The 25,737-nt window shown below is 34.1% G+C and overlaps 1 protein-coding gene and 1 long non-coding RNA gene across 2 annotated transcripts in view; one reads left to right on the top strand and one right to left on the bottom strand.

The window, feature by feature from the left end:
• The window catches only part of LOC143236833 (uncharacterized), a 29,197-nt gene extending 5,163 nt beyond the window's left edge, over positions 1 to 24,034 (bottom strand). Inside the window, exons 1-2 of the long non-coding RNA XR_013019766.1 lie at positions 23,963 to 24,034; positions 20,549 to 20,836 (exon numbers count right to left, since the gene is read on the bottom strand). This is a non-coding gene — a long non-coding RNA (uncharacterized LOC143236833). The remainder of the gene's footprint in view (positions 1 to 20,548; positions 20,837 to 23,962) is intronic.
• Positions 1 to 25,737, top strand: part of LOC143236831 (bicaudal D-related protein homolog) — a 55,919-nt gene that overhangs the window by 3,374 nt on the left and 26,808 nt on the right. The gene's annotated exons all lie outside the window — the stretch shown is intronic.

The raw sequence follows: 25,737 nt of genomic DNA, 5'->3' as shown, positions 1-25,737 counted from the left end.
GCATCGTTCCTGTTGTAAGAAATTGTTGTGGAAACATCCTTGGTGACGAGTAACCCACTTCAAATAAAAATGTATCTCAGAACTACTGATGTGGGTATTAACACTTTTATTGATAATCAGAGAAGAACGTTTCGACTTTCATAGGTCATATTTAGGTTAATAAAGACAGAATTTTTGTTAACCTGAAAATGATCTAGGAAGGTCGAAACGTTGTTCTCTGCTTATCAATAAAAATGTTAATACCTATACCAGCCGTTCTGAGATACATGTTGTGAGAACAGGGGCGTAGATTTTTTACACCCGATGGGGGGAATGATTTTTGCAACCACTTATGTGGACTGTTCAATTGGCAGATTGGTAATCTCTGATTACGTGAATCTGAAAGCTGTAAACATGTAGTCACAGAGTAGTCTTGTTGCCACGATACTTGCATGTATACTTAGGCTTACTGACTGATACTTACGAACTATCGCTTAGATCGAAAAGCTTAGAAGCACGCCTATATTAAAGATGTACATTTCGGCTACTGAAAAACCTACATCCAGGCCTAATTATATAATTCGATTGGTAAGAACACGAGTATCACAAGAACAAATACACAATTTGTAGGCCTGTGATGCAATAAAACAATTTAACAGACCAAATTGTAGGGGGGGGGGATGATTGTATGCACCATACCTCCCACCTAAAATGAAGGGGGATGTATCCTCCAACTCCCAGGATCTACGCCCCTGTGTGAGAACACTTCTGTTGTCCGAAATTTTCATGAAATCGTTCCTGTTATTGTGTATCCAAAGAAATACGTAATTTTACGGATAAACTGTCACAATATTACCAAATCCATATCGTTTAGGCCTACTTTACGACCTGCCTTTCTTCTACATTTTAATTACTTTTCTGTGTTAACATACGTTGTGACGTCATCAAGTAATCAAAATGAGAGATTGTACACTTGATAACTTTACACAATTTAAACCCTAAAGAGATTCGAGGCTACTGTGTGTGAAATGACAGGTGTGGTGATTTGGTGCAAGTGAAAAGAAAGCGACAAGACATATTAAGAAGTTGAAATACCAAAAACACGCTATTTGTTGGATCTATCCAATAAACAATACAACTATCCAATAAAGTACTGAATGGCGCCTGTAATCGGACATTGTGTTAACAATGTTTGAAATCAGAAGTTAGAAAAAAGTTACAGTTTTGTAAACACAAAATATTTGTCGCATAAGAGAGTGGGACATATGATATTTGTATATTACAATAATATACTTTACATTGTCATTTAATAATTATTCTATTTATCTCTTTGTTGAGAAGCGCGAATCTATATAGTGGGCTATCTGTGCTATGCCCACTACGAGTATCGAAACACTGTTTTTAGCATTATAAATCTTCAGAATTGCCGCTGATCCAGTGGAGTTTCATTTAAGGAATGATTTATACGAGAGACTTTATCCTTACTAAGCCGATTGGTATGTGTTGTGTGACAGTAATATTTTATATTAAGATTTATTCTATCTGCAGAACAAGATAAAAACAATCCCATCATGGAAGGAAGCCCTAAAACAGTATTTCCGAAGCTGTACTGCTGCATAAGGTAGGTAGAGGACTTCCTGTGTGGGGCTAATTTAGTTCTCACTAAACCCAGAAACCACACAGCTATAAGACCAATACGTGATACAAAATGTGACATTATTAGCCAACTCTAATGTCATGGTTTAATTAAAGTTTTTGTGGAACTTCTCCCATATAAATCGCTGACTGGTGATCAGTTGGTTTTTGTTTAATTTGTAATTTTCACCCAGTAGATCGAGAGGTTTAAAGGTTTAGTATCAGGTAGTAACGTGTTTAACATGTGTTTAACAATAATCTAATATGCAATATCTATAATTTGCTGAAGATCTTGAGTTGATCGATCTAGTTAAGTTAAAATAGCTTTTGTTGATGTGTTATAGGGAGCGACCACTTTGTTTTGTTTATTTATTTTAGGAGAAAGCTATATTCGGCTATCTGCTGTGTCTACCGAGGGGGAATCGAATTCTATATTTTTACCTTGTAATTCAACAGACTTACCGTTGTCTCACCGGGGACCTGTTTAGTTTTATCAGATAAGGTGTTTGCTCTCACATTCTGTGCTTGTCGCACACAGCACTATTTTAAGTTGTATTGTTTCTCTTAAAAAATTGCTTTTTAGAATGTTTAAGGTAATGTCTAACGCCGTCTGTCAAACCAAAGGTATAATTGTCGTATAGCCACATACGAGGTGACGGATAGTAATGTGCGCTAAGACCGCACTGAACCGTATCTGTGCACAAGTGTTCATGCTGTGGAATAGCTGCACTGCAATTATCGTAATTATCAGAGCTCAAACTGCTGCATGTTTATGTTGGATGCGTGACTGTTATTTGAACAGATCTGATTTTTAAAGTTAACATAAGATGAAATTTGAAAATAATTATTCTGGTAAGTTTAGCGTAATGTTCAATGCTTGTGCATTGTAATTCTTGTGTCGTTATAAAATGTTTCATAACTATACGTTTTGACTGATATATACGTAGTAAGTAACCCATTGATTACGAAACGATAAAGTTCAGTTACTAATCCATCGACATTATTCTTATCAATTGATTGATTATGTATGACATAACTGAGGGCGTCTGCTGAAATAAAAGTTCGGGGGAGGGGAGTGTCCCTCTTATCTCTATTAGCGGAGGTTTTTGGGATTAATACAAATCAAAACGTTACACGCAAGATTAGGTATTGAAACAAAATCCTGACTTTTCATCATCTTTGATGATCTGAAGTTATACTGGACTAGGATTTTATAGGTTCCAGCTAAATTCAGTCTATGATTAGAACTAATAATAACTGCTATTATTTAGTATGCTTGTAAGGATAGATCTCTTGCGTTTTTTGTTTTTATTAATATGCCAAAAGATTAAAAAATGAATCGTGGTTTACTCACAGGGCATATGATTTTTGATTCCATAGTAGCATTGCAATTTTTAGTAAAATAACTTGTGAAGAAAACTTGTGTTGTTCGTATAATATCTCAGTAAAATGAGTATTTTAATGTACTTTAATTAGCACACAAGAGACAAAAACATCTTATTCTCTAATTAATTACCCACTTTTTTTAAGTGAAAAGGTAAATTATGCACATCCTTAGTTTCTTTTGAAAATACAATTTCTCAATCATTCTTTCTAAGCTCCGCTAAAACCACCGATACTTCAAACGATAAATTAAAAATAAGGAAGACCAAATAAGTTTGTACATCCAGACAACATTCATTATACTTTCATGGTGCAACGAGCTCACTAAGTGATAAAGAATCGTCCATTATCATCGTTTAAGAAAAGGATGTTAGTTTTGTGTCGAACAGGATATTTTGTCATTCTGAACATAATTATTGTATACTGATCAAACATACCCAGTTTACTCAAGTCACCATTTCAAATAGTGAAGCTTATAACTTCAGTTCTCGTTGAACTGTTATTGGGCTATGGTCTAGTTAAATAATGAAACATAGGTGGCGTTATACATAACCCTAGAAAGCGATATGTGTGTGTTCTCTGAGCTAAACTTGCTTTTTTCCGTATATTGTATCGCAGGCTGTAAAAGTTGTAATACCCTTTCCTCTTTCTCTTAATGCTTAGTAGATAATTTGTAACTATTTTTACTGTTATTTTATATCCTCGAAATATTTAATTCACTTATGATTGCTGGAGGTCACATTACGTTCTATTTTGGTATATATCGTCTTTTAGATGTCACCGAATCTGTTCCTTGATCCCCAGTGTATGGAACTCGTTGTTTCTACAGTAGAGTTAATGGTGTATGAAATATCAAAATCTCGTATCATTAAAAGAAATCATGTAAAAAAATATTAGGTTCAGTAAACGTACAGCTATCGTTGCGTCGTTAAAGTTTTTACTAACCTGTCATTTCAAGATGTAAGTTGTGTATGTGTAATCGAGTACACTGGGTTGAAATTATGTGAATGGAAAACATGCGTAATAAACTGTGATGTTGCTCTAACCTTCCTTAAGGACATTCGCGTGGAAAATAAACTAGAAAACGTATATAGTTTCTTAAGAGATCTGTTTTAAATAACAAGTGACATGTATAACAGCTATACTATTATTGTAGGTACTTACTTGAAAATATAAATAGTTCTACCACTAAGTTCCGGTTAATGTAAAAGAACGGATCATTTAAGGTTTAGGCAAAATAACACTGCGGCTCTGGAATAGCAACGTAGTTGTGCGAAAGATATGACAGGAAATTTACTAATTAAGTGCCTGATTAGTTTTATTTGTGAGTTAGGCCTATCACTTGCTAATCTTGTAGTCTTACAGAACTTAAAGTAGAAGAAATAAACCGCTTCGTTTTCTTAAATGGACGACTTTTTACAGTGTTTTTACAGAATAATGAGAGAGAATTGCTACAATATGTATGCAAAGATAAAATGGAATCAAGACCAGTCTTCAAGATGACAACATTTATTCGAAGTGATATTGAAAATCTAATAGAAAATTAAAACAATAATAATGAGAAACAGTTAAAAAGTTAAAAGACCAAGAATAATTTTAAAGAAAATTTGATTGGTTTTGTTTTTAATTTTGTGTAAAGCTACTCAAGAGCTATATTCACTATCCGTCTTAATTTAATGGTGATAGACTGGAAGGATGGTATCCAGTCAACACCACCCTGTTGGGCTACTCTTTAATAATAACATTATAACAGCTACAAGAACGAGTATGCTCAGTAACAGGAATTTGAATCTACGACCTACAAATTCTGAGTCATGCTCCTTAATCGCCAGGCTATGCCAGGCCTAACCAAGAAATTATAAGATAAACAAAAAGAAAGAATTCGGTTTATTTGGGATTTCGCGCAAAGCTACACGGTAGCACCTCATTAAACTCGTTGATGAGTATCACATAATATTTAAGAGATAAAATAAAAAATACCTTTCTATGTAATCTATTTAAATTCTCAACTTATGTAGCTAAATTCTTTTGGTATTTTCACTTTTTAGCTTTGAGCTTAGCTCCCCACTGGCACAGCAGTATGTCTGCGGTCTCACACTGCTATAAACTGGGTTTCGATACTCGTGGTGGGCAGAACACAGATACCACATTGTGTAGCTCTGTGCTTAATTTAAAAAGAGCCCCCCAGTGGCTCAGGTGTATGTATGCGGACTTACAACACTAAAAACTGGGTTTCGATACCCGTGGTGGGCAAGGCATAGATAGCCCATTTTGTAGCTGTTTGCTTAATTTAAAACAACAACAACAGCTTTGAACTTAATTCTTTAGATTACCCAGTTTATTCATTCTTTGGTTCAAGAGATTAAAGTGTTTGTGTTTTTCATATAGCAAAACAACATCGGGCTATCTGCTCTGTCCATTGTGTGAAATCAAACCCCTGATTTTAGCGTTGTAAATTTGAAGATTTACTGCTGTACCGGGGTGGGGTGGGGGACATACAACAAGTCAATAGGTCACATGTGTCAACCAATCATTTACATGCAATCTTAAGACAAATCATTTCTAAAGGTTTCTGATTTGCTTGCTTGAATAGGATAACTACCAAGAACTCAACATAGCAACTCTAGTTTGAGACTTAATAATAAATGTTGCAGTATGTAGACTTTAACTTTGCTAAAGTATTAACACATGCAGTGACATGTAGTCAACGAAAATATTGTAATAAGATGATTTTTGTTTGTTTGTTTTTAAAGTTCACGCAAAGCTATATGCGATAGCCGTCCTTAATTTAGCACTGTAAGGCTAGAGGGAAGGCAGCTAGTCCTCACCACCCACCGCCAAAGCTTGGGATACTCTTTTACCAATGAATGGCTTAACCGTAACAATATAACGCCCCTACGGCTGAAAGAGCGAGCAAGCATGTTTGTGTGACGGGGATTCGAACCCACGGCCCTCGAATTAGGAGTCGAAGTATCTTATTTACTTGGCCATGCCGGGCCCAAAAAGAGAGATACTGAAAATGGAAATGAATTAGAAGAGAGAAACAGAAAGTTAAAAGAAAATAAAGAAATGGAAGTTTTTAAAAACTTAGAAGTGAAGAAGAACTTTACAGAAAATTAGAAAAAGAAACACAATTAAAATAAAGAAAATGAAGAGAGAGAAAGAAATGCAAATAACTGTGGTAGAGACTTGAATGTTCAAGCAGAACTTTAAATATTTTTAAGGCCGAAAAGAAAAGAAATGAAAAGGACAGGATGAAAAGGCATAAAAATAGCAGAAATTTAAAAGATCAAACATTAAAAACAAAACACAAGAGAAAAACTAACACAAAGAGACCTAAGAATTAAGAATAAAAATAATTGTAAGTGTAGAGAAGATCAAAGACGTGTGCAAACAGATTATAATAATAAAATTAAAATACGAAAATGTTTTAGTGAGTGCACAAAGACATCAACAAAGTTGGCAACGAAGTAGAAAATAACATCAGTAACAGAATAAAACAGCTACAAAATGTATTTTTAAATGGAAGGAACAAATCAGCAGTACTTCACTTTACATAGGGCCCGGCAAGGCCAAGCGTGTTAAGGCGTGCGACTTATAATCTGAGGGTCGCGGGTTCGCATCCCGGTCGCGCCAAACATGCTCGCCCTTTCAACCGTGGGGGCGTTATAATGTGCGGTCAATCCTACTATTCGTTGGCAAAAGAGTAGCCCAAGAGTTGGCGGTGGGTGGTGATGACTAGCTGCCTTCCCTCTAGTCTTACACTGCTAAATTAGGGACTGCTAGCACAGATAGCCCTCGAGTAGCTTTATGCGAAATTAAAAAAAAAACCAAAACCCTTTACATATGCTCGAAAATTCAACCTGAAACATTATTAGCTATGAAATATGAAATAGAGAGACCCGTCACTACTACTCTTATGCCATCTTTAATTGTGGAATCTTCTTCAACTATTGTATTTATATTACTATCTAAACCAGTTTCAGAATTTAGCTGGCCAGCTCAACCAGGTCCACCAAGAGGGCAGGTAGACTACGTATATTTTTTCAGAGCCCACCGCCCACCAAAAGGCTCATAAAAATGGCAATAATGTATGTGGAATGTATTAACTCAGCACAGAATATTTAAAGAAACGTTAATTATACCTTCAAGCACTTATGCGTGTATATGTCATTATTACAAAATTTACTGGGGAAGGGCACATTCTAATTATTCTCCAGGGCTTATGATGACTCTCAGCGGGACTGAGCTAAATAATATTGCCCATTTGAATAATCAACAACTAATAACGAAAAAATGCTATTGGAGGAATATCACCTTCAGTTTAAAATAAGTTATCAAGTGAACAGATTGAATAGTGAACAAAGAGCTTTTCATCTTTGCTAGAAGGAACTGTTCTAAGTGTGGAAAACATGAACATTACATCCAAGAATCTAATAAGTTGGTCATCTATATTACTCCAAGCAAATGATACTTTGTGGATGAGAATATATCATTTGCCCATTAGAAGTAAAGAGTGTATTACTTAACAAAACTAGTTCACGAGTCAATAGGTTTATTGATGTGAAGTATTTCCTTATGTTTGTCAACTCTAGATCTACGTCTTCCATTGTTTGACCAAATCTGACAATAAAAGGTGAGAAATTTACTCTAGAGAGGAAGAAAGAACATGTCTTTATGGAAACAGCAAATGGGCATGAAGTTCAAACAAGAGAAAAGATGGAAGTCCTTCTCACCTTAGAAACTTTTCGAGGTAACATGATGTATAAGTAATAACGAGGAGGAGTGCCTATTTAATACTGGTTTCATGTGAAGACACGGTTGTAACGTTAGACTCGGTTCAAGTAGCTTCATGCTCTATGACAAGGAAATCTACATACATTATAAAAATATTACATCAACAAAGGTTGGACTTCAAGTAGCAACAAAGACGGATGTAAAAATTAATGAAGACAGCTGACCTGGAATGCAATAGATTACAATCTAGGAGAATTGCTGTTCAAAACCGAATGCCATATTTTGTGAATTGCTTTTAGGAAGATGTCAACAGGAAAACAGCCACTTGCTTAGCTTCACCAAAGACTTTGCAAGACATAAGTAATTCTGCTAGAGAGTCTGAGATTTCATTCAAGATCACTTCCAGAGTATTACCAGAGATATACCTACCAGTGAATTCACCTGACTATCTATTCAGAGAGAACTCCCTAAGTGACAGTAAACTACAATAGGTCAACCCTTCTTGGTGTCTTAAGCCACGGAAGACAAAATGGCATAAATATTTGATGACAGAAAAAAAAATGGATGCCGTGATTAAGTAAAGAAATACGCATTGCTGTGATGACCAATATTAAGATTGTATTTTCTTTTATATATTTTCGTAATGATTCAATAATTGTGATGTTAGGTGTATGAAAATTAATGTTTTAACTCTAAATAGGAATTTTATTGGTAACTGTGGAATTTAAAATTTAGTGTACTGTTTTATTTACGTGTTAGGGCGCTTCAGAAAACTTCTCATACAGGAAAGGAGGAGTGTTGTAAACTAAGTCTAAATATTTTGATTTATACATTTTATATTCTTTGCTAAAGAAATCTCGGCATAGAGTGGGAATGATGCATTATATGTTGAAAACTTCCGAGTGTCTAGGTTTGATGTGACGTGCAGATAATGTCTTGAACTATTTATAAGTTTGGTATAAATATTGCAATAAAATAAAAATATCAGATAGTTGTAATGAATGAGTTAGTTAGTTAGTGATTACTCATTGAGTTAAAGGTTACATTAGTCAGTGGATACACGAGAAAATGTAACAAGTAAGTAACTGTACAGTTTCATTTGTTTTGTTTTTTGTTTGAATTTCGCGCAAAGCTACACGAGGGCTATCTGCGTTAGCCGTCCCTCATTTTGCAGTGTAAGACTAGATGGAAGAAAGCAAGTCATCACCACCCACCGCCAACTCTTGAGCTACTCTTTTACCAACGAACAGTGGGATTAACCGTCACGTTATAACACCTCCACCGCTGAAAGGGCGAGCAGGTTTGGTTTGATGGGGATTCAAACCCGCGACCCTCGCATTACGAGTGGAACGCCTTAACCCACCTGGCTATGCCAGGCCAATTTAATTTGTAAATTAGGTCTGTTGATGAGCTTATTGAGCTCGATAACTGAACTGGATATTTTATCATTTTTATAAAATAATAAGAAGGACTCGCTCAAAGTTAGAAATCGTTACAGCTGTATACACATTTAATACGTACAGTAATCTTATAATACAAAACAAATAAATAAAGATTAAAAGAATGAATCACAACACTCCCCCACAATTAACGCGGCCTTATCAGAACTAATTAGCAAAAATGCAACACACTTTTCATATACAGTAAATTTATGAATAACTTTTGTTTCTACTTAATGTAGGTGATGAATTTGAGATTTCAACAAGTGGGCAGACATCTTTTCTTATTACTTGTTACCTTTTCCATGCAATAAGGAGGAAAATCCTATTTCATCATTAAAAAATAATTACTCTTAATATCTTTCCGAACTTGATGATTCCTCCTCTGTATCTGACTGAAATTTGATAGACAATTTGCGTGTCGTCTGGAAAGGGAAATATTATATATATATATTATACACACACACACACCATGCAATTTATACATAGATAAAGGCTCATTAAAGACAATGAAATTTATGAAGATAAAACAAATTGTTTATAAGTTCATAATAGCAAAGAATCTCTGACCTGAACTGAAATAGATTTTATAAATAACTGTGAAAATCTACTTCTAAGTATTACTAATTTATAGATTACAAATCTACTTCTAAGTATTACTAATTTATAGATTACAAATCTACTTCTAAGTATTACTAATTTATAGATTACAAATCTACTTCTAAGTATTACTAGTTTATAGATTACAAATCTACTTCTAAGTATTACTAATTTATAGATTACAAATCTACTTCTAAGTATTACTAATTTATAGATTACAAATCTACTTCTAAGTATTACTAATTTATAGATTACAAATCTACTTCTAAGTATTACTAATTTATAGATTACAAATCTACTTCTAAGTATTACTAATTTATAGATTACAAATCTACTTCTAAGTATTACTAATTTATGTTCGGTCTTATTTATTATGAACGTATAAAACAACAAAAAACAATTTTAGTAATTCATTCATTCTTGTGGAAAGATAATGTACGTTTCTACAACGTGATGAATTCATCGACAAACAGTTTGAATATTTGGAATAATGCAAATTTTCAAACAGTTTAGTTAAACGTGGAAGTTTAAACAGTGCAGTTCAAGTCTTAGTTTAGTTACGGTTAAGTTTCGTGGAACGTGTGTAAACAGCTTTGTGCAAAGTCTTAGTTTAGTTACGGTTAAGTTTCTTTGTGGTAAACTTTAAACAGTGCAGTTCAAGTCTTAGTTTAGTTATGGTTAAGTTTCGTGGAACGTGTGGTAAACTTTAAACAGCTTTGTGCAGTTCAAGTCTTAGTTTAGTTACGGTTAAGTTTCGTGGAACGTGTGGTAAACTTTAAACAGCTTTGTGCAGTTCAAGTCTTAGTTTAGTTACGGTTAAGTTTCGTGGAACGTGTGGTAAACTTTAAACAGCTTTGTGCAGTTCAAGTCTTCGTGTAAAATTTACAGCTTATCTCCGGTTACTTTCTGTGAAAAGTAAATTCTATTAATCAAGTAACTTTTCAACTCGCTATTATGTTACAATACTTCAAGCTCCTTTTAAAGTAAAGGAATCTAGCTTAGTGTGAACACAGTATCCTTAGGGATGATGAATTGTTTCTGTTAACGACTTAACTGAGAGCATCCGAACACAAAAACTGTTTTAAATGAAAGTAATGAAAAATGGTTTACATATTTATTTATGCTCATAATTATTATATAATTACGTCTCGTTTATGTACATTGATATATTTATTTTAAAAATCCTAAAATTTCTGCTCAGACATATGAGATACAAAACTAGGGGTTTGCCCCAATAACTTTTTAAAATAATTTCAAATATATATGCAGTTTTCAAAATAATTATGAAAATACACATGTGATACACATACAAGACTCGCAAACAAGATATTGCAACTAAATTAACAATGTTCCACCGGTACAGTTGGTAAAAGAGTAACCCAAGAGTTGGCGGTGGGTGGTGATGACTAGTTGCCTTCCCTTTAGTTTTACGCTGCTAAATCAGCGACGGGTAGCGCAGACAGCCCACTATAGCTTTGATCAAAATTAAAAACAACAAGAAGAACAAAAACCCACCACTACAGTACGTTATTATAGATTTATATGAAAGAAAATCAAATAAACGTTACAGTTCGTTCATATTTTTGTATTTGATTTAATCAGAACAATGCAATTTGCTTTTATGATATTATAAATTTATCTGAGTATGATTAAGAAATATTGTTCAAAATATTTTATTTTACCCGCCGTAATTCACCAAATTGTTTGATTACTTTGACCTTTTCAGTTTACATATTAGACCATAGAGTCTAAATGATATTTACATCTGCACTTTGTGTGAGGCCCGGCATGGCCAAGTGTGTTAAGGCGTTCGACTCGTGATCCGAGGGTCACGAGTTCGAATCTTGGTCGCACCAAACATGCTCGCCCTTTCAGCCGTTGGGGCGTTATAATGTTACGATCAATCTCACTATTCGTTGGTAAAAGAGTAGCCCAAGAGTTGGCAGTGGATGGTGATAACTAGCTGCTTTTCCTTTAATCTTACACTGCTAAATTAGGGACGGCTAACGCAGATAGCCGCCGAGTAGCTTTGCACAAAATTCACAAACAAACAAACAAAGCAGTTTGTGCAGGCCAAACCATGGTTTGAAGAGCTCGGTTGACGTCATATTTCTTTCAGCTATCGTTTTACCATATTCTGTATACGATTAGGGTTACTTTCTTGCTGAAAGATGAATATCTGTTCAACAAGTCTTATTCCTGGGGGAATAACATGACGGATATAACTTATTTGAAATGTGAGGGTGCCATGAATTTTATGTTGGTCCCCAACGTAATTGATCCCTCAATATGTTTCAATGCGGACGTTATACTTTGACAGTAATACCCTTCTTCTCTGTATAATCGATGGTTTCATCCATAAAGAGCACTTTCCTCCAGTTTTCCTCATTCCATTGGTTTTTGTTTGCGTTTTTGTCATAAGTATTAATTTATCTATCCTCTTCAGAGTTTCTGGACAGCTTTTACTAAAACATGAAAGTTTGTCTCAGTCTGTCGCATGGAGTAGTCTTCATCAAAAAAACTTTGATTGCTATATGTTGTTATTTGGCATTTTTGTCCTAGTGGTCATTAGTACATTCCTGGGAATAGTATTATCACCTGTTCTGTTATAGACATTATGCTGGCGTGACACTCTATGATTCATTGGATAAATGCCAATTACAGTGTTGACTATCAACATGTGACTGTACTCTGGTGTAGTTAATTTTCGTACAAGAGAGTGAAAAAAAGAAAAATCCCACAATATTATCATTTTATACCAATTTAATTCAGTGTTTTCATAATTATTTCCAATTTTGTATGTGTTTTAACTGTTTAATGAAAAATTACATGTTGTAAAATTCAACAGAATACTCTAAGAAATGTTCAGTGACTGCCAATTATGAAATAGAATAGTCACACTAGCTTATTACAAGCACTTTCTCAGGTTTTGTTCCACGCCTGGACTACAGATTTTTATAATTTGAAGAATAAATGTTCACGGTTTTGGCACGAAACATTAAATCAGCAGACGTGTAAATATATCCATGTGGAGAAAGACTTGTTAATTTCCTGAAGAATTTTGCCAAACATTTCGTCACGAAAACTCGGCCAGTACTTTTATATTAAAAAATTGAAATACTATTTCTAGAATTATAAAAAGTCAAAGTTATTGGTTCATTAAAAGAGCTTACGCACGAATACGAATATAGACCGTGTAACATTAAAGGTTTCTTTGTCATCTGCGTGAAATACTTTTATAGTTCAAGGCTTTCGAACGATGTTCTCATTTTGTGTTTTCACATTTTTTTTTGGTTTGGTTTGTTTTGAATTTCGCGCAAAGCTACACGAGGGTTATCTGCGCTAGCCGTCCCTAATTTAGCAGTGTAAGACTAGAGGGAAGACAGCTAGTCATTACCACCCACCGCCAACTCTTGAGCTATTCTTTTACCAACGAACAGTGCGATTAACCGTCACATTATAACTCCCCCACCGCTGAAAGGGCGAGCAGGTTTGGTTTGATGGGGATTCAAACCCGCGACCCTCGGATTAGGAGTCGAGTGTGTTAACCACCTGGCCGTGCCGGGCCGCGCATTTTTTGTGTATAATACTTTAAAACATGTATTGTAGCCTGCAATTTTCACACACAAGGTACTTGGTTAATCATATGAGTTTGAATAGCACGATGGTTAGCACAAGTACACAGGAGTGGAAATGAAGAATAACTGTTTATATGTTTATACAAATACCAGTTGAAACGATTGTTTAGTTTTACAAAAGTTGGCGGTGGATACTGTTGACTACCTACCTCACATCTAGTCTGTCAGTTCAATATTAAAAACTGCTATGTGTAAATAGCCATTTGCGTGAACACTCTGAAACAAACTAAGTTTATTAATCACCAATTATAATTCCCTAAAAATACAAAAACAAAAATTTAGTAATCGCTTTAAGATAGTTAACTTAGCAATATTTTACCTAAACGATCAGGTGATAAAGCGCTAAGCTTGTGAGCTTGCGCTAGATTTCAGGACTTGATTCTTGTAGAAGGTATAGGGCAGATAGCTTAGTGTGCACCTTCTCGCTTAACAACATACAATCAAACTGGTTTGGTCCATTTCTCTGTACATTTAGTTGTTTTTAATCGCATTATTGCCGCATTTGTTCGTTAATTATAACTTACTCTTGCATGAAACATTTATAAGAGAAATTGATTTTCTCAGTATTACTGAAAAAATCAATGAAACCTTTCGGTCTGAGTAAATAACATCAACTGAAATGAAGTGCATTGAAATTAATCCTACTTTTTAATTACATCTGTATATAGAACAAACTCTGTGTAATCCGCTATTAATTATAATAATATTTGTTGTCTACATCCAAATAAAATTACTTGTGCATACGTGTTACAATACGGATTTGGAATAACATTGGTCTGTATGTTTCAAGATGTAACAATAATTCAGTATGTTTAAAACTAGAAAAATGCTGACAAATTAGCTTTCACTGTGAATATTAGAAAGACTTATGTCCATTAAAATATTTATGTAGATTGTTTTTGAGGTCAATTTTCTTTACGTGCTTCGTATTGATAAATGTACCTCTATACTTTTATTATCTTAATTTGTGACGTTAAAAGGCTCCTGCCTCGTGCAAAGTAACATTGTTAACATAACTTGTGGTACATGTGTTTATTTACAGCAACAGTAAGTGTTGCTATAGAGACTCACAGATTACTTTCAACACTCGTTAACAGGGTTCGTTCTTTTACAGCTACTGTTATCGTTATTGACACAATATTAAAAAAAAAGCTCACAGAAGAACTAATTCTTAAGAATAATTTATTTATCGTTGTTTAATAGACATACACCTGTCATAGACTCTTTGAAAAACAGTTTTAATTTTGATAAAACCTTACTTTGCGGATGTAAAAAAAATATTAATTTTATTAAATCATATTTGAATAAAAACTATTAAGGTAGAGCTTGCAAATTCTTCTCTGAGGATAAAACTAATATTTGTTGCAAACCCTGTTTTCTGTATGCGTTTAGTTAAACATTTATTGGAGTGGTTTGATGGTAGGATATATTATTTTACGTCAACACATCAATAAATGCTACTATAGGCTATTGTGACGTAAGATATATTGATGTTAGTTTCCATTGTCATTGTGCGCTCAAGGTAATAGGTAGATTGGTACAAAACTCTATTGCTATAATTCGTATTTCAAAGTGAAGAGACAATTCAGAATTTATACAAAAAATCAAACTCTCCTATAACTTTTCGAATTTTAAGTTTTAACAAAAACACGTTGAAGTTTACAGGAATAGTTCACGTGGCTTAGTGTATGCCCTTGTAGTAACAGCATTATAGCATAGAATTTTAAACGATCAATATAAGTTGTTATTTTCCGTGATGGATTAAGGGTGGTTTGGGCCTCGAGCGGTAAGAAAAGAAGAGCTTCCCCCTTCCCATCATAGATATATTGATCTCTAGCGAACTAAATGAACTTCGTCGCCAAAATCATAATGTTAAGCGTATACATATGAGAACATTTTAATGATACATTTAGTCTTATAACATTTGCAACAATATATTCAAACCACAGACATACGCAAATACATTTCATTCACTTATAAATGATAATGGAGACAACTTGACTAGAACATACATGTACCTGTATAAAGCTAGAATTGTCTTTTTCTAATTTTATTATAACTAAACGCATCAATGCGTTTCGAAAATTTTATCTTTCAAAGTATGCCACATTCTATGTTCATTATATGTGACAGACTGTTTAGTCGGTTTTCCAGACCTCTTTTCTTATTTGTTTCAATTTCTAAAATGATTGCTCCTCTTGCAGTTTGAAACCATCAGCATATTCTTAGCACAATCTCAACACTAGGAAATATTTGGATAAGGACATGCCCATGGAGAAAGGGGAACATCCTTTTCTCCGCTGATTCTGTTGGTTCAGATTATGTGAATAAACTTCGTAGCCTTGGAATTGCCAGTTTGGAAAACTGGATTAATTCGTTTTCTGCGTCGATTTCAACATCGTTAGGAAAGAATGGATAAGACAGTTTATGATTTCGCTAATTTCTTGACATAAAAGATATTATAATTTGGAAAGGAGTCCATATTTGGTGGCAACATTCTTACATGCATCAAGACGGTATTTCAATGCAGTGACAAGTTGATCAAGCACAACAAAAATACTCAGTTCTGAATTTATCCTTTGCACTTCCATCATCATGGCGAAGGTTGCTCACCCTAACGCGTTTCTAAACTAAACTATACTCACTGTGACTATGTAGTTCAATATTCTGGCCTTTGAATTCATTAAACTTTGTTCCCTGATCTTCAGATTTTTTTAACGTATTGAGAGAGTTAACATAAGATACTTATAAATTTTATTTGATTTATATTGGTCTGGCATGACCAGGTGGTTAGAGCACTCAACTCGTAATCTAACGGTCGCGGGTCCGAGTTCCAGTCACACCAAATATGCTCGTCCTTTTAGTTGTGGGGGCGATACCTGGGCAGAGCACAGATAGCACATCGTGTATCTTTGTGCTTAATTCCAAAAACAAATCTTCCACTCAAAAATATCTGTGTACTACTTTTTTCTTGTTTTTTGCAAATTACCAGCTAAAATATTTAGATAATGCCTTACCACACCGTTTCCCAATGTGTGGGGCGTTCCACCAAAGGGGCACAAATGATCTTTAGAGGAGGGGGTCTAGAGATTAGGAGAGTCAATAGTCCAATAATGTAAAGTGTCTTAATATATTTTTATTAATGCAAATAATATGTAATTACTACATCACATAACATTTTAATGTGTATCCGTATTGCATATCGTCACTCAATTCACTCTTTTACTCATTTAAAAAGGGAGGCGCGCAAAAAACAAACAAACATTTATAAAAGAAAGGAGTGGCTGACAAAAGCGTGGGAAACGCTGTTTTACCAGATTCTATTAAATTCTTTATAGATCATTCATCGTAAGAGACAATAATTAATCTATGCGTCATAATTTAACGCCAAGACTATTTGCAGGGTGTGAAAGAGTCCTCTGGCATTATCAGTAAAAGACAGTTCTCACGTTTAATTAAAGCAGTACGTGTGGAAGTTTTCACTTTTTACATAACTCTATGTAGATAAGATGTTATTTGGATTCTATCACACGTTGCTATCTACTTAAACGGCGTCATATATAGGACCGCCATGGCCAGGTGGGTTAAGGCGTTCGACTCGTAATCTGAGTATTGCGGGTTCGAATCTCCGTCGCACCAAATATGTTCGCCCTTTCAGCCGTGGGGGCATTATAATTTGACGGTCAATCCCACTATTCGTGGGTAAAAGAGTAGCCCAAGAGTTGGCGGTGGGTGGTGATGACTAGCTGTCTTCCCTCTAGTCTTACACTGCTAAATTAGGGACAGCTAGCGCAGATAGCCCTCCTGTAGCTTAGCGCGAAATTCAAAAAACAAAAACAAACAAGCATCATGTATACAAATAAACTGAATTCTTTTTTCTACCTATTATTTTTTTGCAGAGTTGTTAATCTTTCATAATAAAAGAAAATATGATGATTTATCTTATTTTACTGTTTGTTGTTTAGTTATTAAGCGCACAGCTGCACATCGGGTTGTGTTCTGCCCACTAGAGGACATATTTATCGTCACAGCACAGACGAAATAAGTCTTACTATCCCCCCCTCCCGTCAGTGGCACAGTGATATGCCTGCGGATTTACACTGCCATAAATCAGGCTTCGATACTCGTGATAGATAGAGCACGGATAGCCCATTGTGTAGTTTTGTTCTTGACTATAAACAAACGACAAAACAAAAGTGACGAATGAGGTAAAATCGCTTCTTATTTGACTTTTGCTTGCATTTTAATTTAAACCATAAGTAAGTAATCATTGTTTTATAAATTTACATGCTTGTTAAAATTTGGGAAAATTATAAGGAAGAGTCATAGTCAAGTTTTAAATTGTGAGAAGCGTACTGACTAACAAGAGAAGTCCATTGTCTCAAGTAAGCTAGAAATTTTGAGTTTCTTTTTATAGAAGTTCTTACATTATCGATAATACACGATAAAATCATTAAATAACTGAAATATTCACAAATACTTAGTTCATCTGTAATAGACAAAAGTATTAACTGATTTAGCGTCTCACCAGGGTTTTGAGCACATGTTTAACAACAATTTTATTTAGGGCACTTAAATTCTCATCTTTCTCTACTTGTTCTGAACAGCGTCTTTTTCATGTTGTAACATTTTTTTTTTCGTTGAGCGGGTTGTTTTCAAACATTAATTTTCTTTAGCGTTTCTAGTAGCTGTAGTCACTTGTACACTCTTGTCACTTGCGGGCTTAAGTTTATAAATGATGTCCAAACTTAAATACTACGCTAACTGACTACGATAACGTAAAAATAAACTTACACAGTTCACGACTGATCGTTCAAATAATAACGCGATAACTAACAGGGATGCAAATACTTCATTGTAACTGAATTTACACTGAATGATTGGCATTTTATGAACTGGAAACAAAATTTCAATTGACTCATTACTTTACGGTTTCTCGTTTTTATTCTCTTATCTCGTTTCTCGATACTTTCTGAACTTACTAGATTATTGATGCAGGTCTACTTTGATAATCTTCTCGTTGTTAATGCCATACCCCTTTAACTACAATCTAATCTAAAACGTTTAAAATATAACGACAACAATAATATACTTACGCACAGAGAAAGGGGTGACAATGTTATTTTAAAAAGATCTTGAATATACAAATCAGAATATCAAGTGACAACGAGAACCAGTATAACGTCACTATGGAACGGCGTGTATTGAAATTACATTTTGACATAGTTTGTCATTTTACGAGTAGCTTTCTGCTACCGAAAATTGATCGCTTTTGAAAAATACATGTAATAGCTTTTTTCGATGCAAAATACACTCAGATCATGTATATGCATTCCAATTAGAGATTTCAAACTTTTAAGATAGAGCTATTCTTACACATATGTCATTACAAAACAAGAAATATGGATCAATTTGGGGTACCAGAGCCATCTAGAAAAAGGCCTGCAATAAGTGTTACTCCCAGCTGTGGTAATGAAAATGTGGTATTTTGTAACAGATGAAAATCACGAACACAAAGATTTGTGACAAAAGCTGTCCACGTACCCTAGGCATTGATACTCAAAATAATCAAGAAGGAGTTCCATTTAGAAAGTGACACAAGTCACGTGTACACAAATTACTTCTAGGACATATCTATTCTACAGTCATATACCTCAACCAGTTTGAAAACGAAAAATGGGTAGACAAGCTATTTTATACGAAAATTTATCGCTCAACTCGCCAGATGCAGCGTCTGTGGATTTCTGTGCAATCGGACTGTTGAAACGAGCGTTGAGAAATCGTTGTCCTCGTATACTTGATGGAACATAGAAAGCCAGTAGGGAGCAGTATAATGCTTTAGAAGTTCCTGTCTTACGATTGATCTTTTTGCACTAGAACTGTGCTACAAGACTATTATCAAGGTGCACGGTGGGCAGGTAGAGCATGACAGGAGATGGTGACGTGACCTGTAACAACGTGGAGGGGCTCAAAATTCGATTGAATATAATGTATTCAACATCTGTACATTACTTCTATCAAAGAATAGGGCTTCTTCCGTGTATAAGCAAATACATGACCGTTTAAAGTAATTGAAATATATAATATATGTTACCCATTTAAGTTTGACATTTTAATATTGTTACACTAGCTTTTGACGTAGTTTAGACACGCATTGTGCTAAACTAAAAATGACGTCATAACTTTCAATGGGTAGCTTTGATACCCTTAACATACCAGTTTTATTTGACGTTTTTGTTAGATAATCATCTATTACAATTTTAACAAAATAATGTATTTATAGTTACACCTCGTTTTTGCAGATTATGCAAAAACACCAATAATAAAACCAGATTATACATTAGAACGTTTGCACAACACTCATACGACCAAAATACGACGCCCTGTTGCTTGTGTTCCAATAATGCTTGCTTCATTATAATGCCACCATGTCAGTATTATTCATAAGTTTTTGTTTTTTTTTAATTTCGCACAAAGCTACACGAGGGCTATCTGCGCTAGCCGTCCCTAATTTAGCAGTGTAAGAATAAATGGATGGCCGCTAGTCATCACCACCAACCGTCAACTCTTGGGTTACTCTTTTACCAACCAATAGTGGGATTGACCGTCACATTATAACGCCCACATGGCTGAAAGGGCGAGCATGTTTGGTGCAACCAAGGTTCGAACCCGCGATCCTCAGATTATGAGTCAAACGCCTTAACCCACCTGGCCATGCCGGGCCTATTTATAAGTTTACGTGAAAGTAGCAGTATTTATACTTTCAAGATAACCCTTTCAAACCTTAGTTGATTATTGTATAATAACAGTAAACCAAGAACCAAAGCTGTTTTTGCCTACTAAAACCAAGTTTAATAGAAAGAATTTGTGACCGTACGTGTTTACAACTCTGTCAGAAAAGAAAAATAAAGATTTTGAGTTTCAAAATGTTATAGAGAGTGTTGTTACTGCCATGACAACATTAACATGACTAATAAACTTCTATTAGTAGTAGCCAACACTAATATGAATGGATCATATATGAGTCCAAGTATAAAATCTTTAGAAGCCATTTGAAGAGAGTATATTGTTAACATCTTTAGTACAGTTCTTTACTATGTTTAGGTAACTATAGGTTAGAAAATCGCTAATACTTACAAAGATTTAGCGTGACCTAGTGGTTAGCGTAGCATGCTGTAAATATGAAGGTAATGAATGGTTCATCTCTCCTTTGCTGCATAAATACAACCACACTTTGGAGCGTTGGGTCAGTTATAAAACTGACGATTACGTCCCTTGGAATAAATGTTTTAAAAAAAGCTTTGTAATCGATATAAAATATTTTGAATCTTATATATTACTGGCTTTTGTGTACGGATTTACAACGTTAAAATCAGGTGTTCGATTCCCTTCGGTGGACTCATCAGATAGCCAGATGTGGCTTTGCTATAAAAAAAATGCGAACACATTACTGGTTCGTATATATAATTATTACTGTTCCGAAAAGTCAGTGACACAATATGATATTTACACAAGATATAACCGTCGTTGACCTTAGTGACTGTGCGAGTACTGATTATATGTGTCGTATATGGTGACTGGTGTGGCGAAGATAGTTCAACCTATAAACTTGAGCTAAACATCTTGGAAGTCTATTATCACTCATGGTTGCGGTGCGAAGTAGAATAGTAACTGCCAGATGACGCTATTATTGTATAATTTATTATGCCAAACGCTGATTTAATTTTAGTTACGCATTTTCATGATGTTTTTCATATTTTTCATACAAGTGTGTATCTAAATATATATATATATATATATAAGTGCGATAAACGAAAGCCACCGGCCTCGATACGCCATTAGTTATAATAAAATAGCCTAAAAATGGGCGATGTGTATTGTTAAGTGTTTGCTCTCTCTTTAGCGTATAAGTTCAAAATTAGAGACACCTAGAGTGTGTAGTTCTCTTGTAGTTTTGCGTATATTTTCGAAACAAAACAAAACAAACAAACAATATCTGATAGAAGTACATAAAGTTAATCTTAAGCCTAACATTGTGTTGAATTAAAAAGCGGGTGTATAAGCAAGTGTACTTATTTCTGAAAATATTCTAGTATAAACAAAAAACTATCAAGTTTCGTTTCTAAAAAAGTTTTAATATATATATATCAAATGGTTTTAGCGTTTCACTGTTCAATAATGTTTTACGATGTGATGAGCAGTTTAGTAACATTTCCAGATAAAAAATAGAAAAAAAAGAATATTCTAGTGCAATAACATATTTCTTGAAAATTTTTATCAGAAGGATGAGAGCAGCTTGTAAGCTCCAAAGAAGAATAAAAGATTATATATCACATCTCAGTTTGTTTTTCTACTTCTTTTAAGTGGACGTTACGTTCAACTGGAACTTCGTGTATAGGCTTTTATTATATATTTTTCCCATAGCAACAGTCACTAAACAGACCTATCACAAAGCGGCAAGTCTGTGCACAGCACCATTGTGTAGCTTTTCACTTGGCAACGAACAACGCTAAACAATGAGCCGCTGAGCGATGTTTTACGTCATTTGACTCTTAGTTCTCAAACGCTAAACTTTTCGAGGTAGTCCTCTCCACTGATAAAAAATGTTCAGTCAATCCTCAGTACTCTCGAGTAGTTTGTCTTCCAGTTCTGTCTGTGTACAGTCACCTAATGCACGTGACTCTCCAGTCACAACTCAAAAGTGCTTACTTTTCACCCAAAATAATTATCTTCGTATATATTTGAATATCCCGCCTGATTCTGACTTCTATTTGGTTGTAGTTTAACTTCTCGTGCTATAAGTTTCACTCTCCTTTTATTATTCGTATTTAATTATTTTACGCAATTATATTCAGCAGCGTATTTAGGTAGGGACTAGACGGAGCTCAGCCCCATGTCCATGGCTTTAATGGAGACCCATTGATAATTTTATTCTATGTAAAATTATATGGGATTTAAGGTCCACACAAACTTAAATCCATCACTGATTATATTTAGTTTTTAAATGTTATTGGTAGTTATTTTTTAATGTTAGTTATTAACGGTCATGCAATCTTCAAGTTACTGTCGTGAGCTTTATTATTAGAACGTTGTTAAACAGTTTCTTAGCCATAAGCACTTGAAAGAGCATAAATTATAGTTTGAGTACTTTAGTTTCGGTAGGTATGATATTTTATTCCTTGTGCTAAGGTACCAACTTTTACTTCAATGAATGTACTATTTTACTAAGTTTACCTATTTCCTTTTTCATTGTGTATGGTTTTTCTGCTCTCAGTTTTTCTCTTTCTTTCAGTAGGTATATTTTTCTTTACTTTAAATGAGTGAACAGTTTCACCGTTTTCATCAAGCTCAATGAGTGTAGAGTTTGCCAAATTGTTTTTTCAGTGATTACATTTTGCCTATTTTAATATAAATAGGTGTACAGTTTGCCTTTTTATTCACTGAGTGCATAGTTAACTTATTTTCCTTTCTGTATGTATAGTCTGTATATTTGCAATTCTTTTAAGAAGTCTAGTCTGTGCTACTTTGCTCTACTTGTATGTGCGTGAGTAATTTTTTTAGCATTATCAATGAATAAAGAGGAAAATCGTTCACAACGAAGACAAGTTCCACATATCTGATGGTGAAAGTTCACTCGATAGCTCATACAAAAAAAACAAAACCCATAAAAGTAAACAATAAACAAAATCAAAACATAAGCATTTCGAAAATAGCACGTGGTAAAACGTGATGTGTTTCGGTTTTTAATCTTCAATATTGAAAACGTGGTATTATCAAATACTGCATGACAAGTTTTGTAAAATCTGACTGTGTGTGAACGGCATAGTGTTGTTTATAAATAGATAAATTTTAATGTAATTTAGCATATATCTTGATCTGCTAAGTAGATAACGTATTACACACAAAAAAAAAAAAACTTTCAAGGAAATTAGTCGTTACGCCAAATCATAGTGAAAACCGTTTCGTCAAACATTTAAGTTCACTGCTCCCTGAGCGCTTTTCTATAATGTAATTAAAACAATCCCTTCCAGTGGCTCAGCGGCAGGTCTCTGGACTTATAACACTAAAAATCGAAGTTTCGATACTCATGGTCAGCATAGAACAAACGAGCATTTATCTGGCTGTGTATTTAACAAACAAACAAACACAAAACAAGGATATGATACATAATAATAATGGAGATTTAAAGTTCTAGATGTGACGAACCAGCATGTATGCATTATATCATGTGATTTTCTGTGACCAAACAAAATGTATCAGTGGTTGCTTAGGTGTCGCTCTTGTCAATGGCGACTTACCTCGCATTTGAAAATATACCACTATTTAGTGGTTTAGATTAGTTTAATACTATATTAATGTATTGCAGCATGACCGCTTTATACTATTAATACCGTTATTACCTAACATGTAAGCAATTAAGGTCCAATGAAATACTGAAAGCACTACTAAACTCTAATCATATATTTATATTTTATGTAGATAGTTTTAAAAAATTAGAACCTTATAAATATTCTAGAAACGCATTTAAACCCTTCATAAAATAAAACATACATGATCCTAAGAGCTTAGATAGTTTCGTCCGGTAGCATTTTATATCGAAGATTGTTGTTAATGCTTTTTATTTAAACTGTAGTCTTCAATTACTATTTATGTCATGGACTTTGTTACTTATTATGATAAGATGTGTACCTTAATACGTAATCATATACAATACTGGAACTCCAGCACACGTATGATATACATATATAGCAGTCGCCAAAAAAAGAGGATTTGTAACTGAAAGGATTTTCTGAGTTTTAGAAGACGAAATTTTTCGTTATCCATTATAAACCTGTGCAATCTCGAAAAGGAAAGGGGGTCGATTGCTCTGATTGCTCTTTGTTCACCCCTGGAACAGCGTAAGATAGTGGATTTATATCACTAAAATCAGGGGGCTCGATTTCCTATAGTGGACAAAGCAGATAGTCCACTATGACCTTTGGTATAAGAAAAACACACACTGATTGCTGTTGTTATAATTTCAGTTTTTTAAAATGTTTATTTGTAACACAATGTTAATTTACTAATAATATAATTGATAGTATAACTGTTTCTTTAATTTAACGTTTTACAATGAAACAAAGTAATAAAATTAAATTTTCTAAGTAAATTGTTCAATTGAAAAATATCTACATTTCTTACTTGTTATAAAGTCTTCAGATTTTTAACCTCATACAAATAATCCAATAATGTTACTATTATTATTTATATAACCAATTATAAATGAGTATACGTGTGTCTTTATAGATGTCAGATGTTAAGGTTGTGTTTGCCAGTTGTCAATCAAAGGCTTTTACTTATACTTCTTAATAGTATAAATACATATCACATTGTTCTTGGGCTTAGGCAAGACCGGATTAAGGGTTTTATTGGCCCTAGGCTTTTCAACTTATAGAGGCTCCCTCGAGACAGAACCTCTAGGTGAAATACATTTATAGTCATAGCTTGAGGTCCCCTAATTAGTGTGAGGCCATGAGCTTCAGACCAATAAGCCTATGTCTTAATCCGGGGTTGGGCTAGGGATCCTTCTACAGTATGTGTCTGTAAAATGTTGGCGATAAATTTAACGATAAATTAACAGCATGTACTTCGTTTGTTTTAGAATAATATATGCATTCGAAATTATTATAATGAATGTACAACAAATTCTTAAAAATGTAGAGAGAGATCACAGGGATATCATAAACATTATATGGTTCTCTTCTCCTTGTTAGAGTCCTTTTAGGCCTATTCAATTACTTTAGAATTGCAGTTGACAAGCCGAACTAGCTGTTCCTACTACTATGCACTACTATTGTATGTATAATTCTCTTACAGTTTGGTACGAGTTGCCACTCTTTTAGTAATCGTTTGGTCTTCTTTCTTCAAAGTATTATTGGTCCTTTTCTCAAAGTCCAATTCAGTTAATTTAGAATCACGTTTTGACGGAATAAATTCTTCTTCTTATCTTCTTTGCTACTGTAAGTCTTACTTTAACATATTTAACGTTACGCCGATGTTAATCGATAGGTTTATCACTTCTACTGCAGTTACGTTTACGCCAAACTTTTCCTTGGTCATGACTTTGTTCTCTTCTGCTATTGTCTTTGTCTGCCTGCTGTGTCACGTTCATCTCGTACTATTTATACGTTCATTATTAAATTGCCTGCTTGTTGTATTCTATACATCAATGAGTTACAAACACAACTTTCAACAATCATCTCCTTTTAATCTCTTATAATAATAACTAAACAATCATAAAATATTCATTCACAAATAAACTAATTCATAATAATACACTAAACAGT

Source organism: Tachypleus tridentatus, chromosome 13, assembly GCF_004210375.1.
Source record: "Tachypleus tridentatus isolate NWPU-2018 chromosome 13, ASM421037v1, whole genome shotgun sequence".
Lineage (NCBI taxonomy): Eukaryota > Metazoa > Arthropoda > Merostomata > Xiphosura > Limulidae > Tachypleus > Tachypleus tridentatus.
This window is presented reverse-complemented; position numbering and strand designations above follow the sequence as displayed.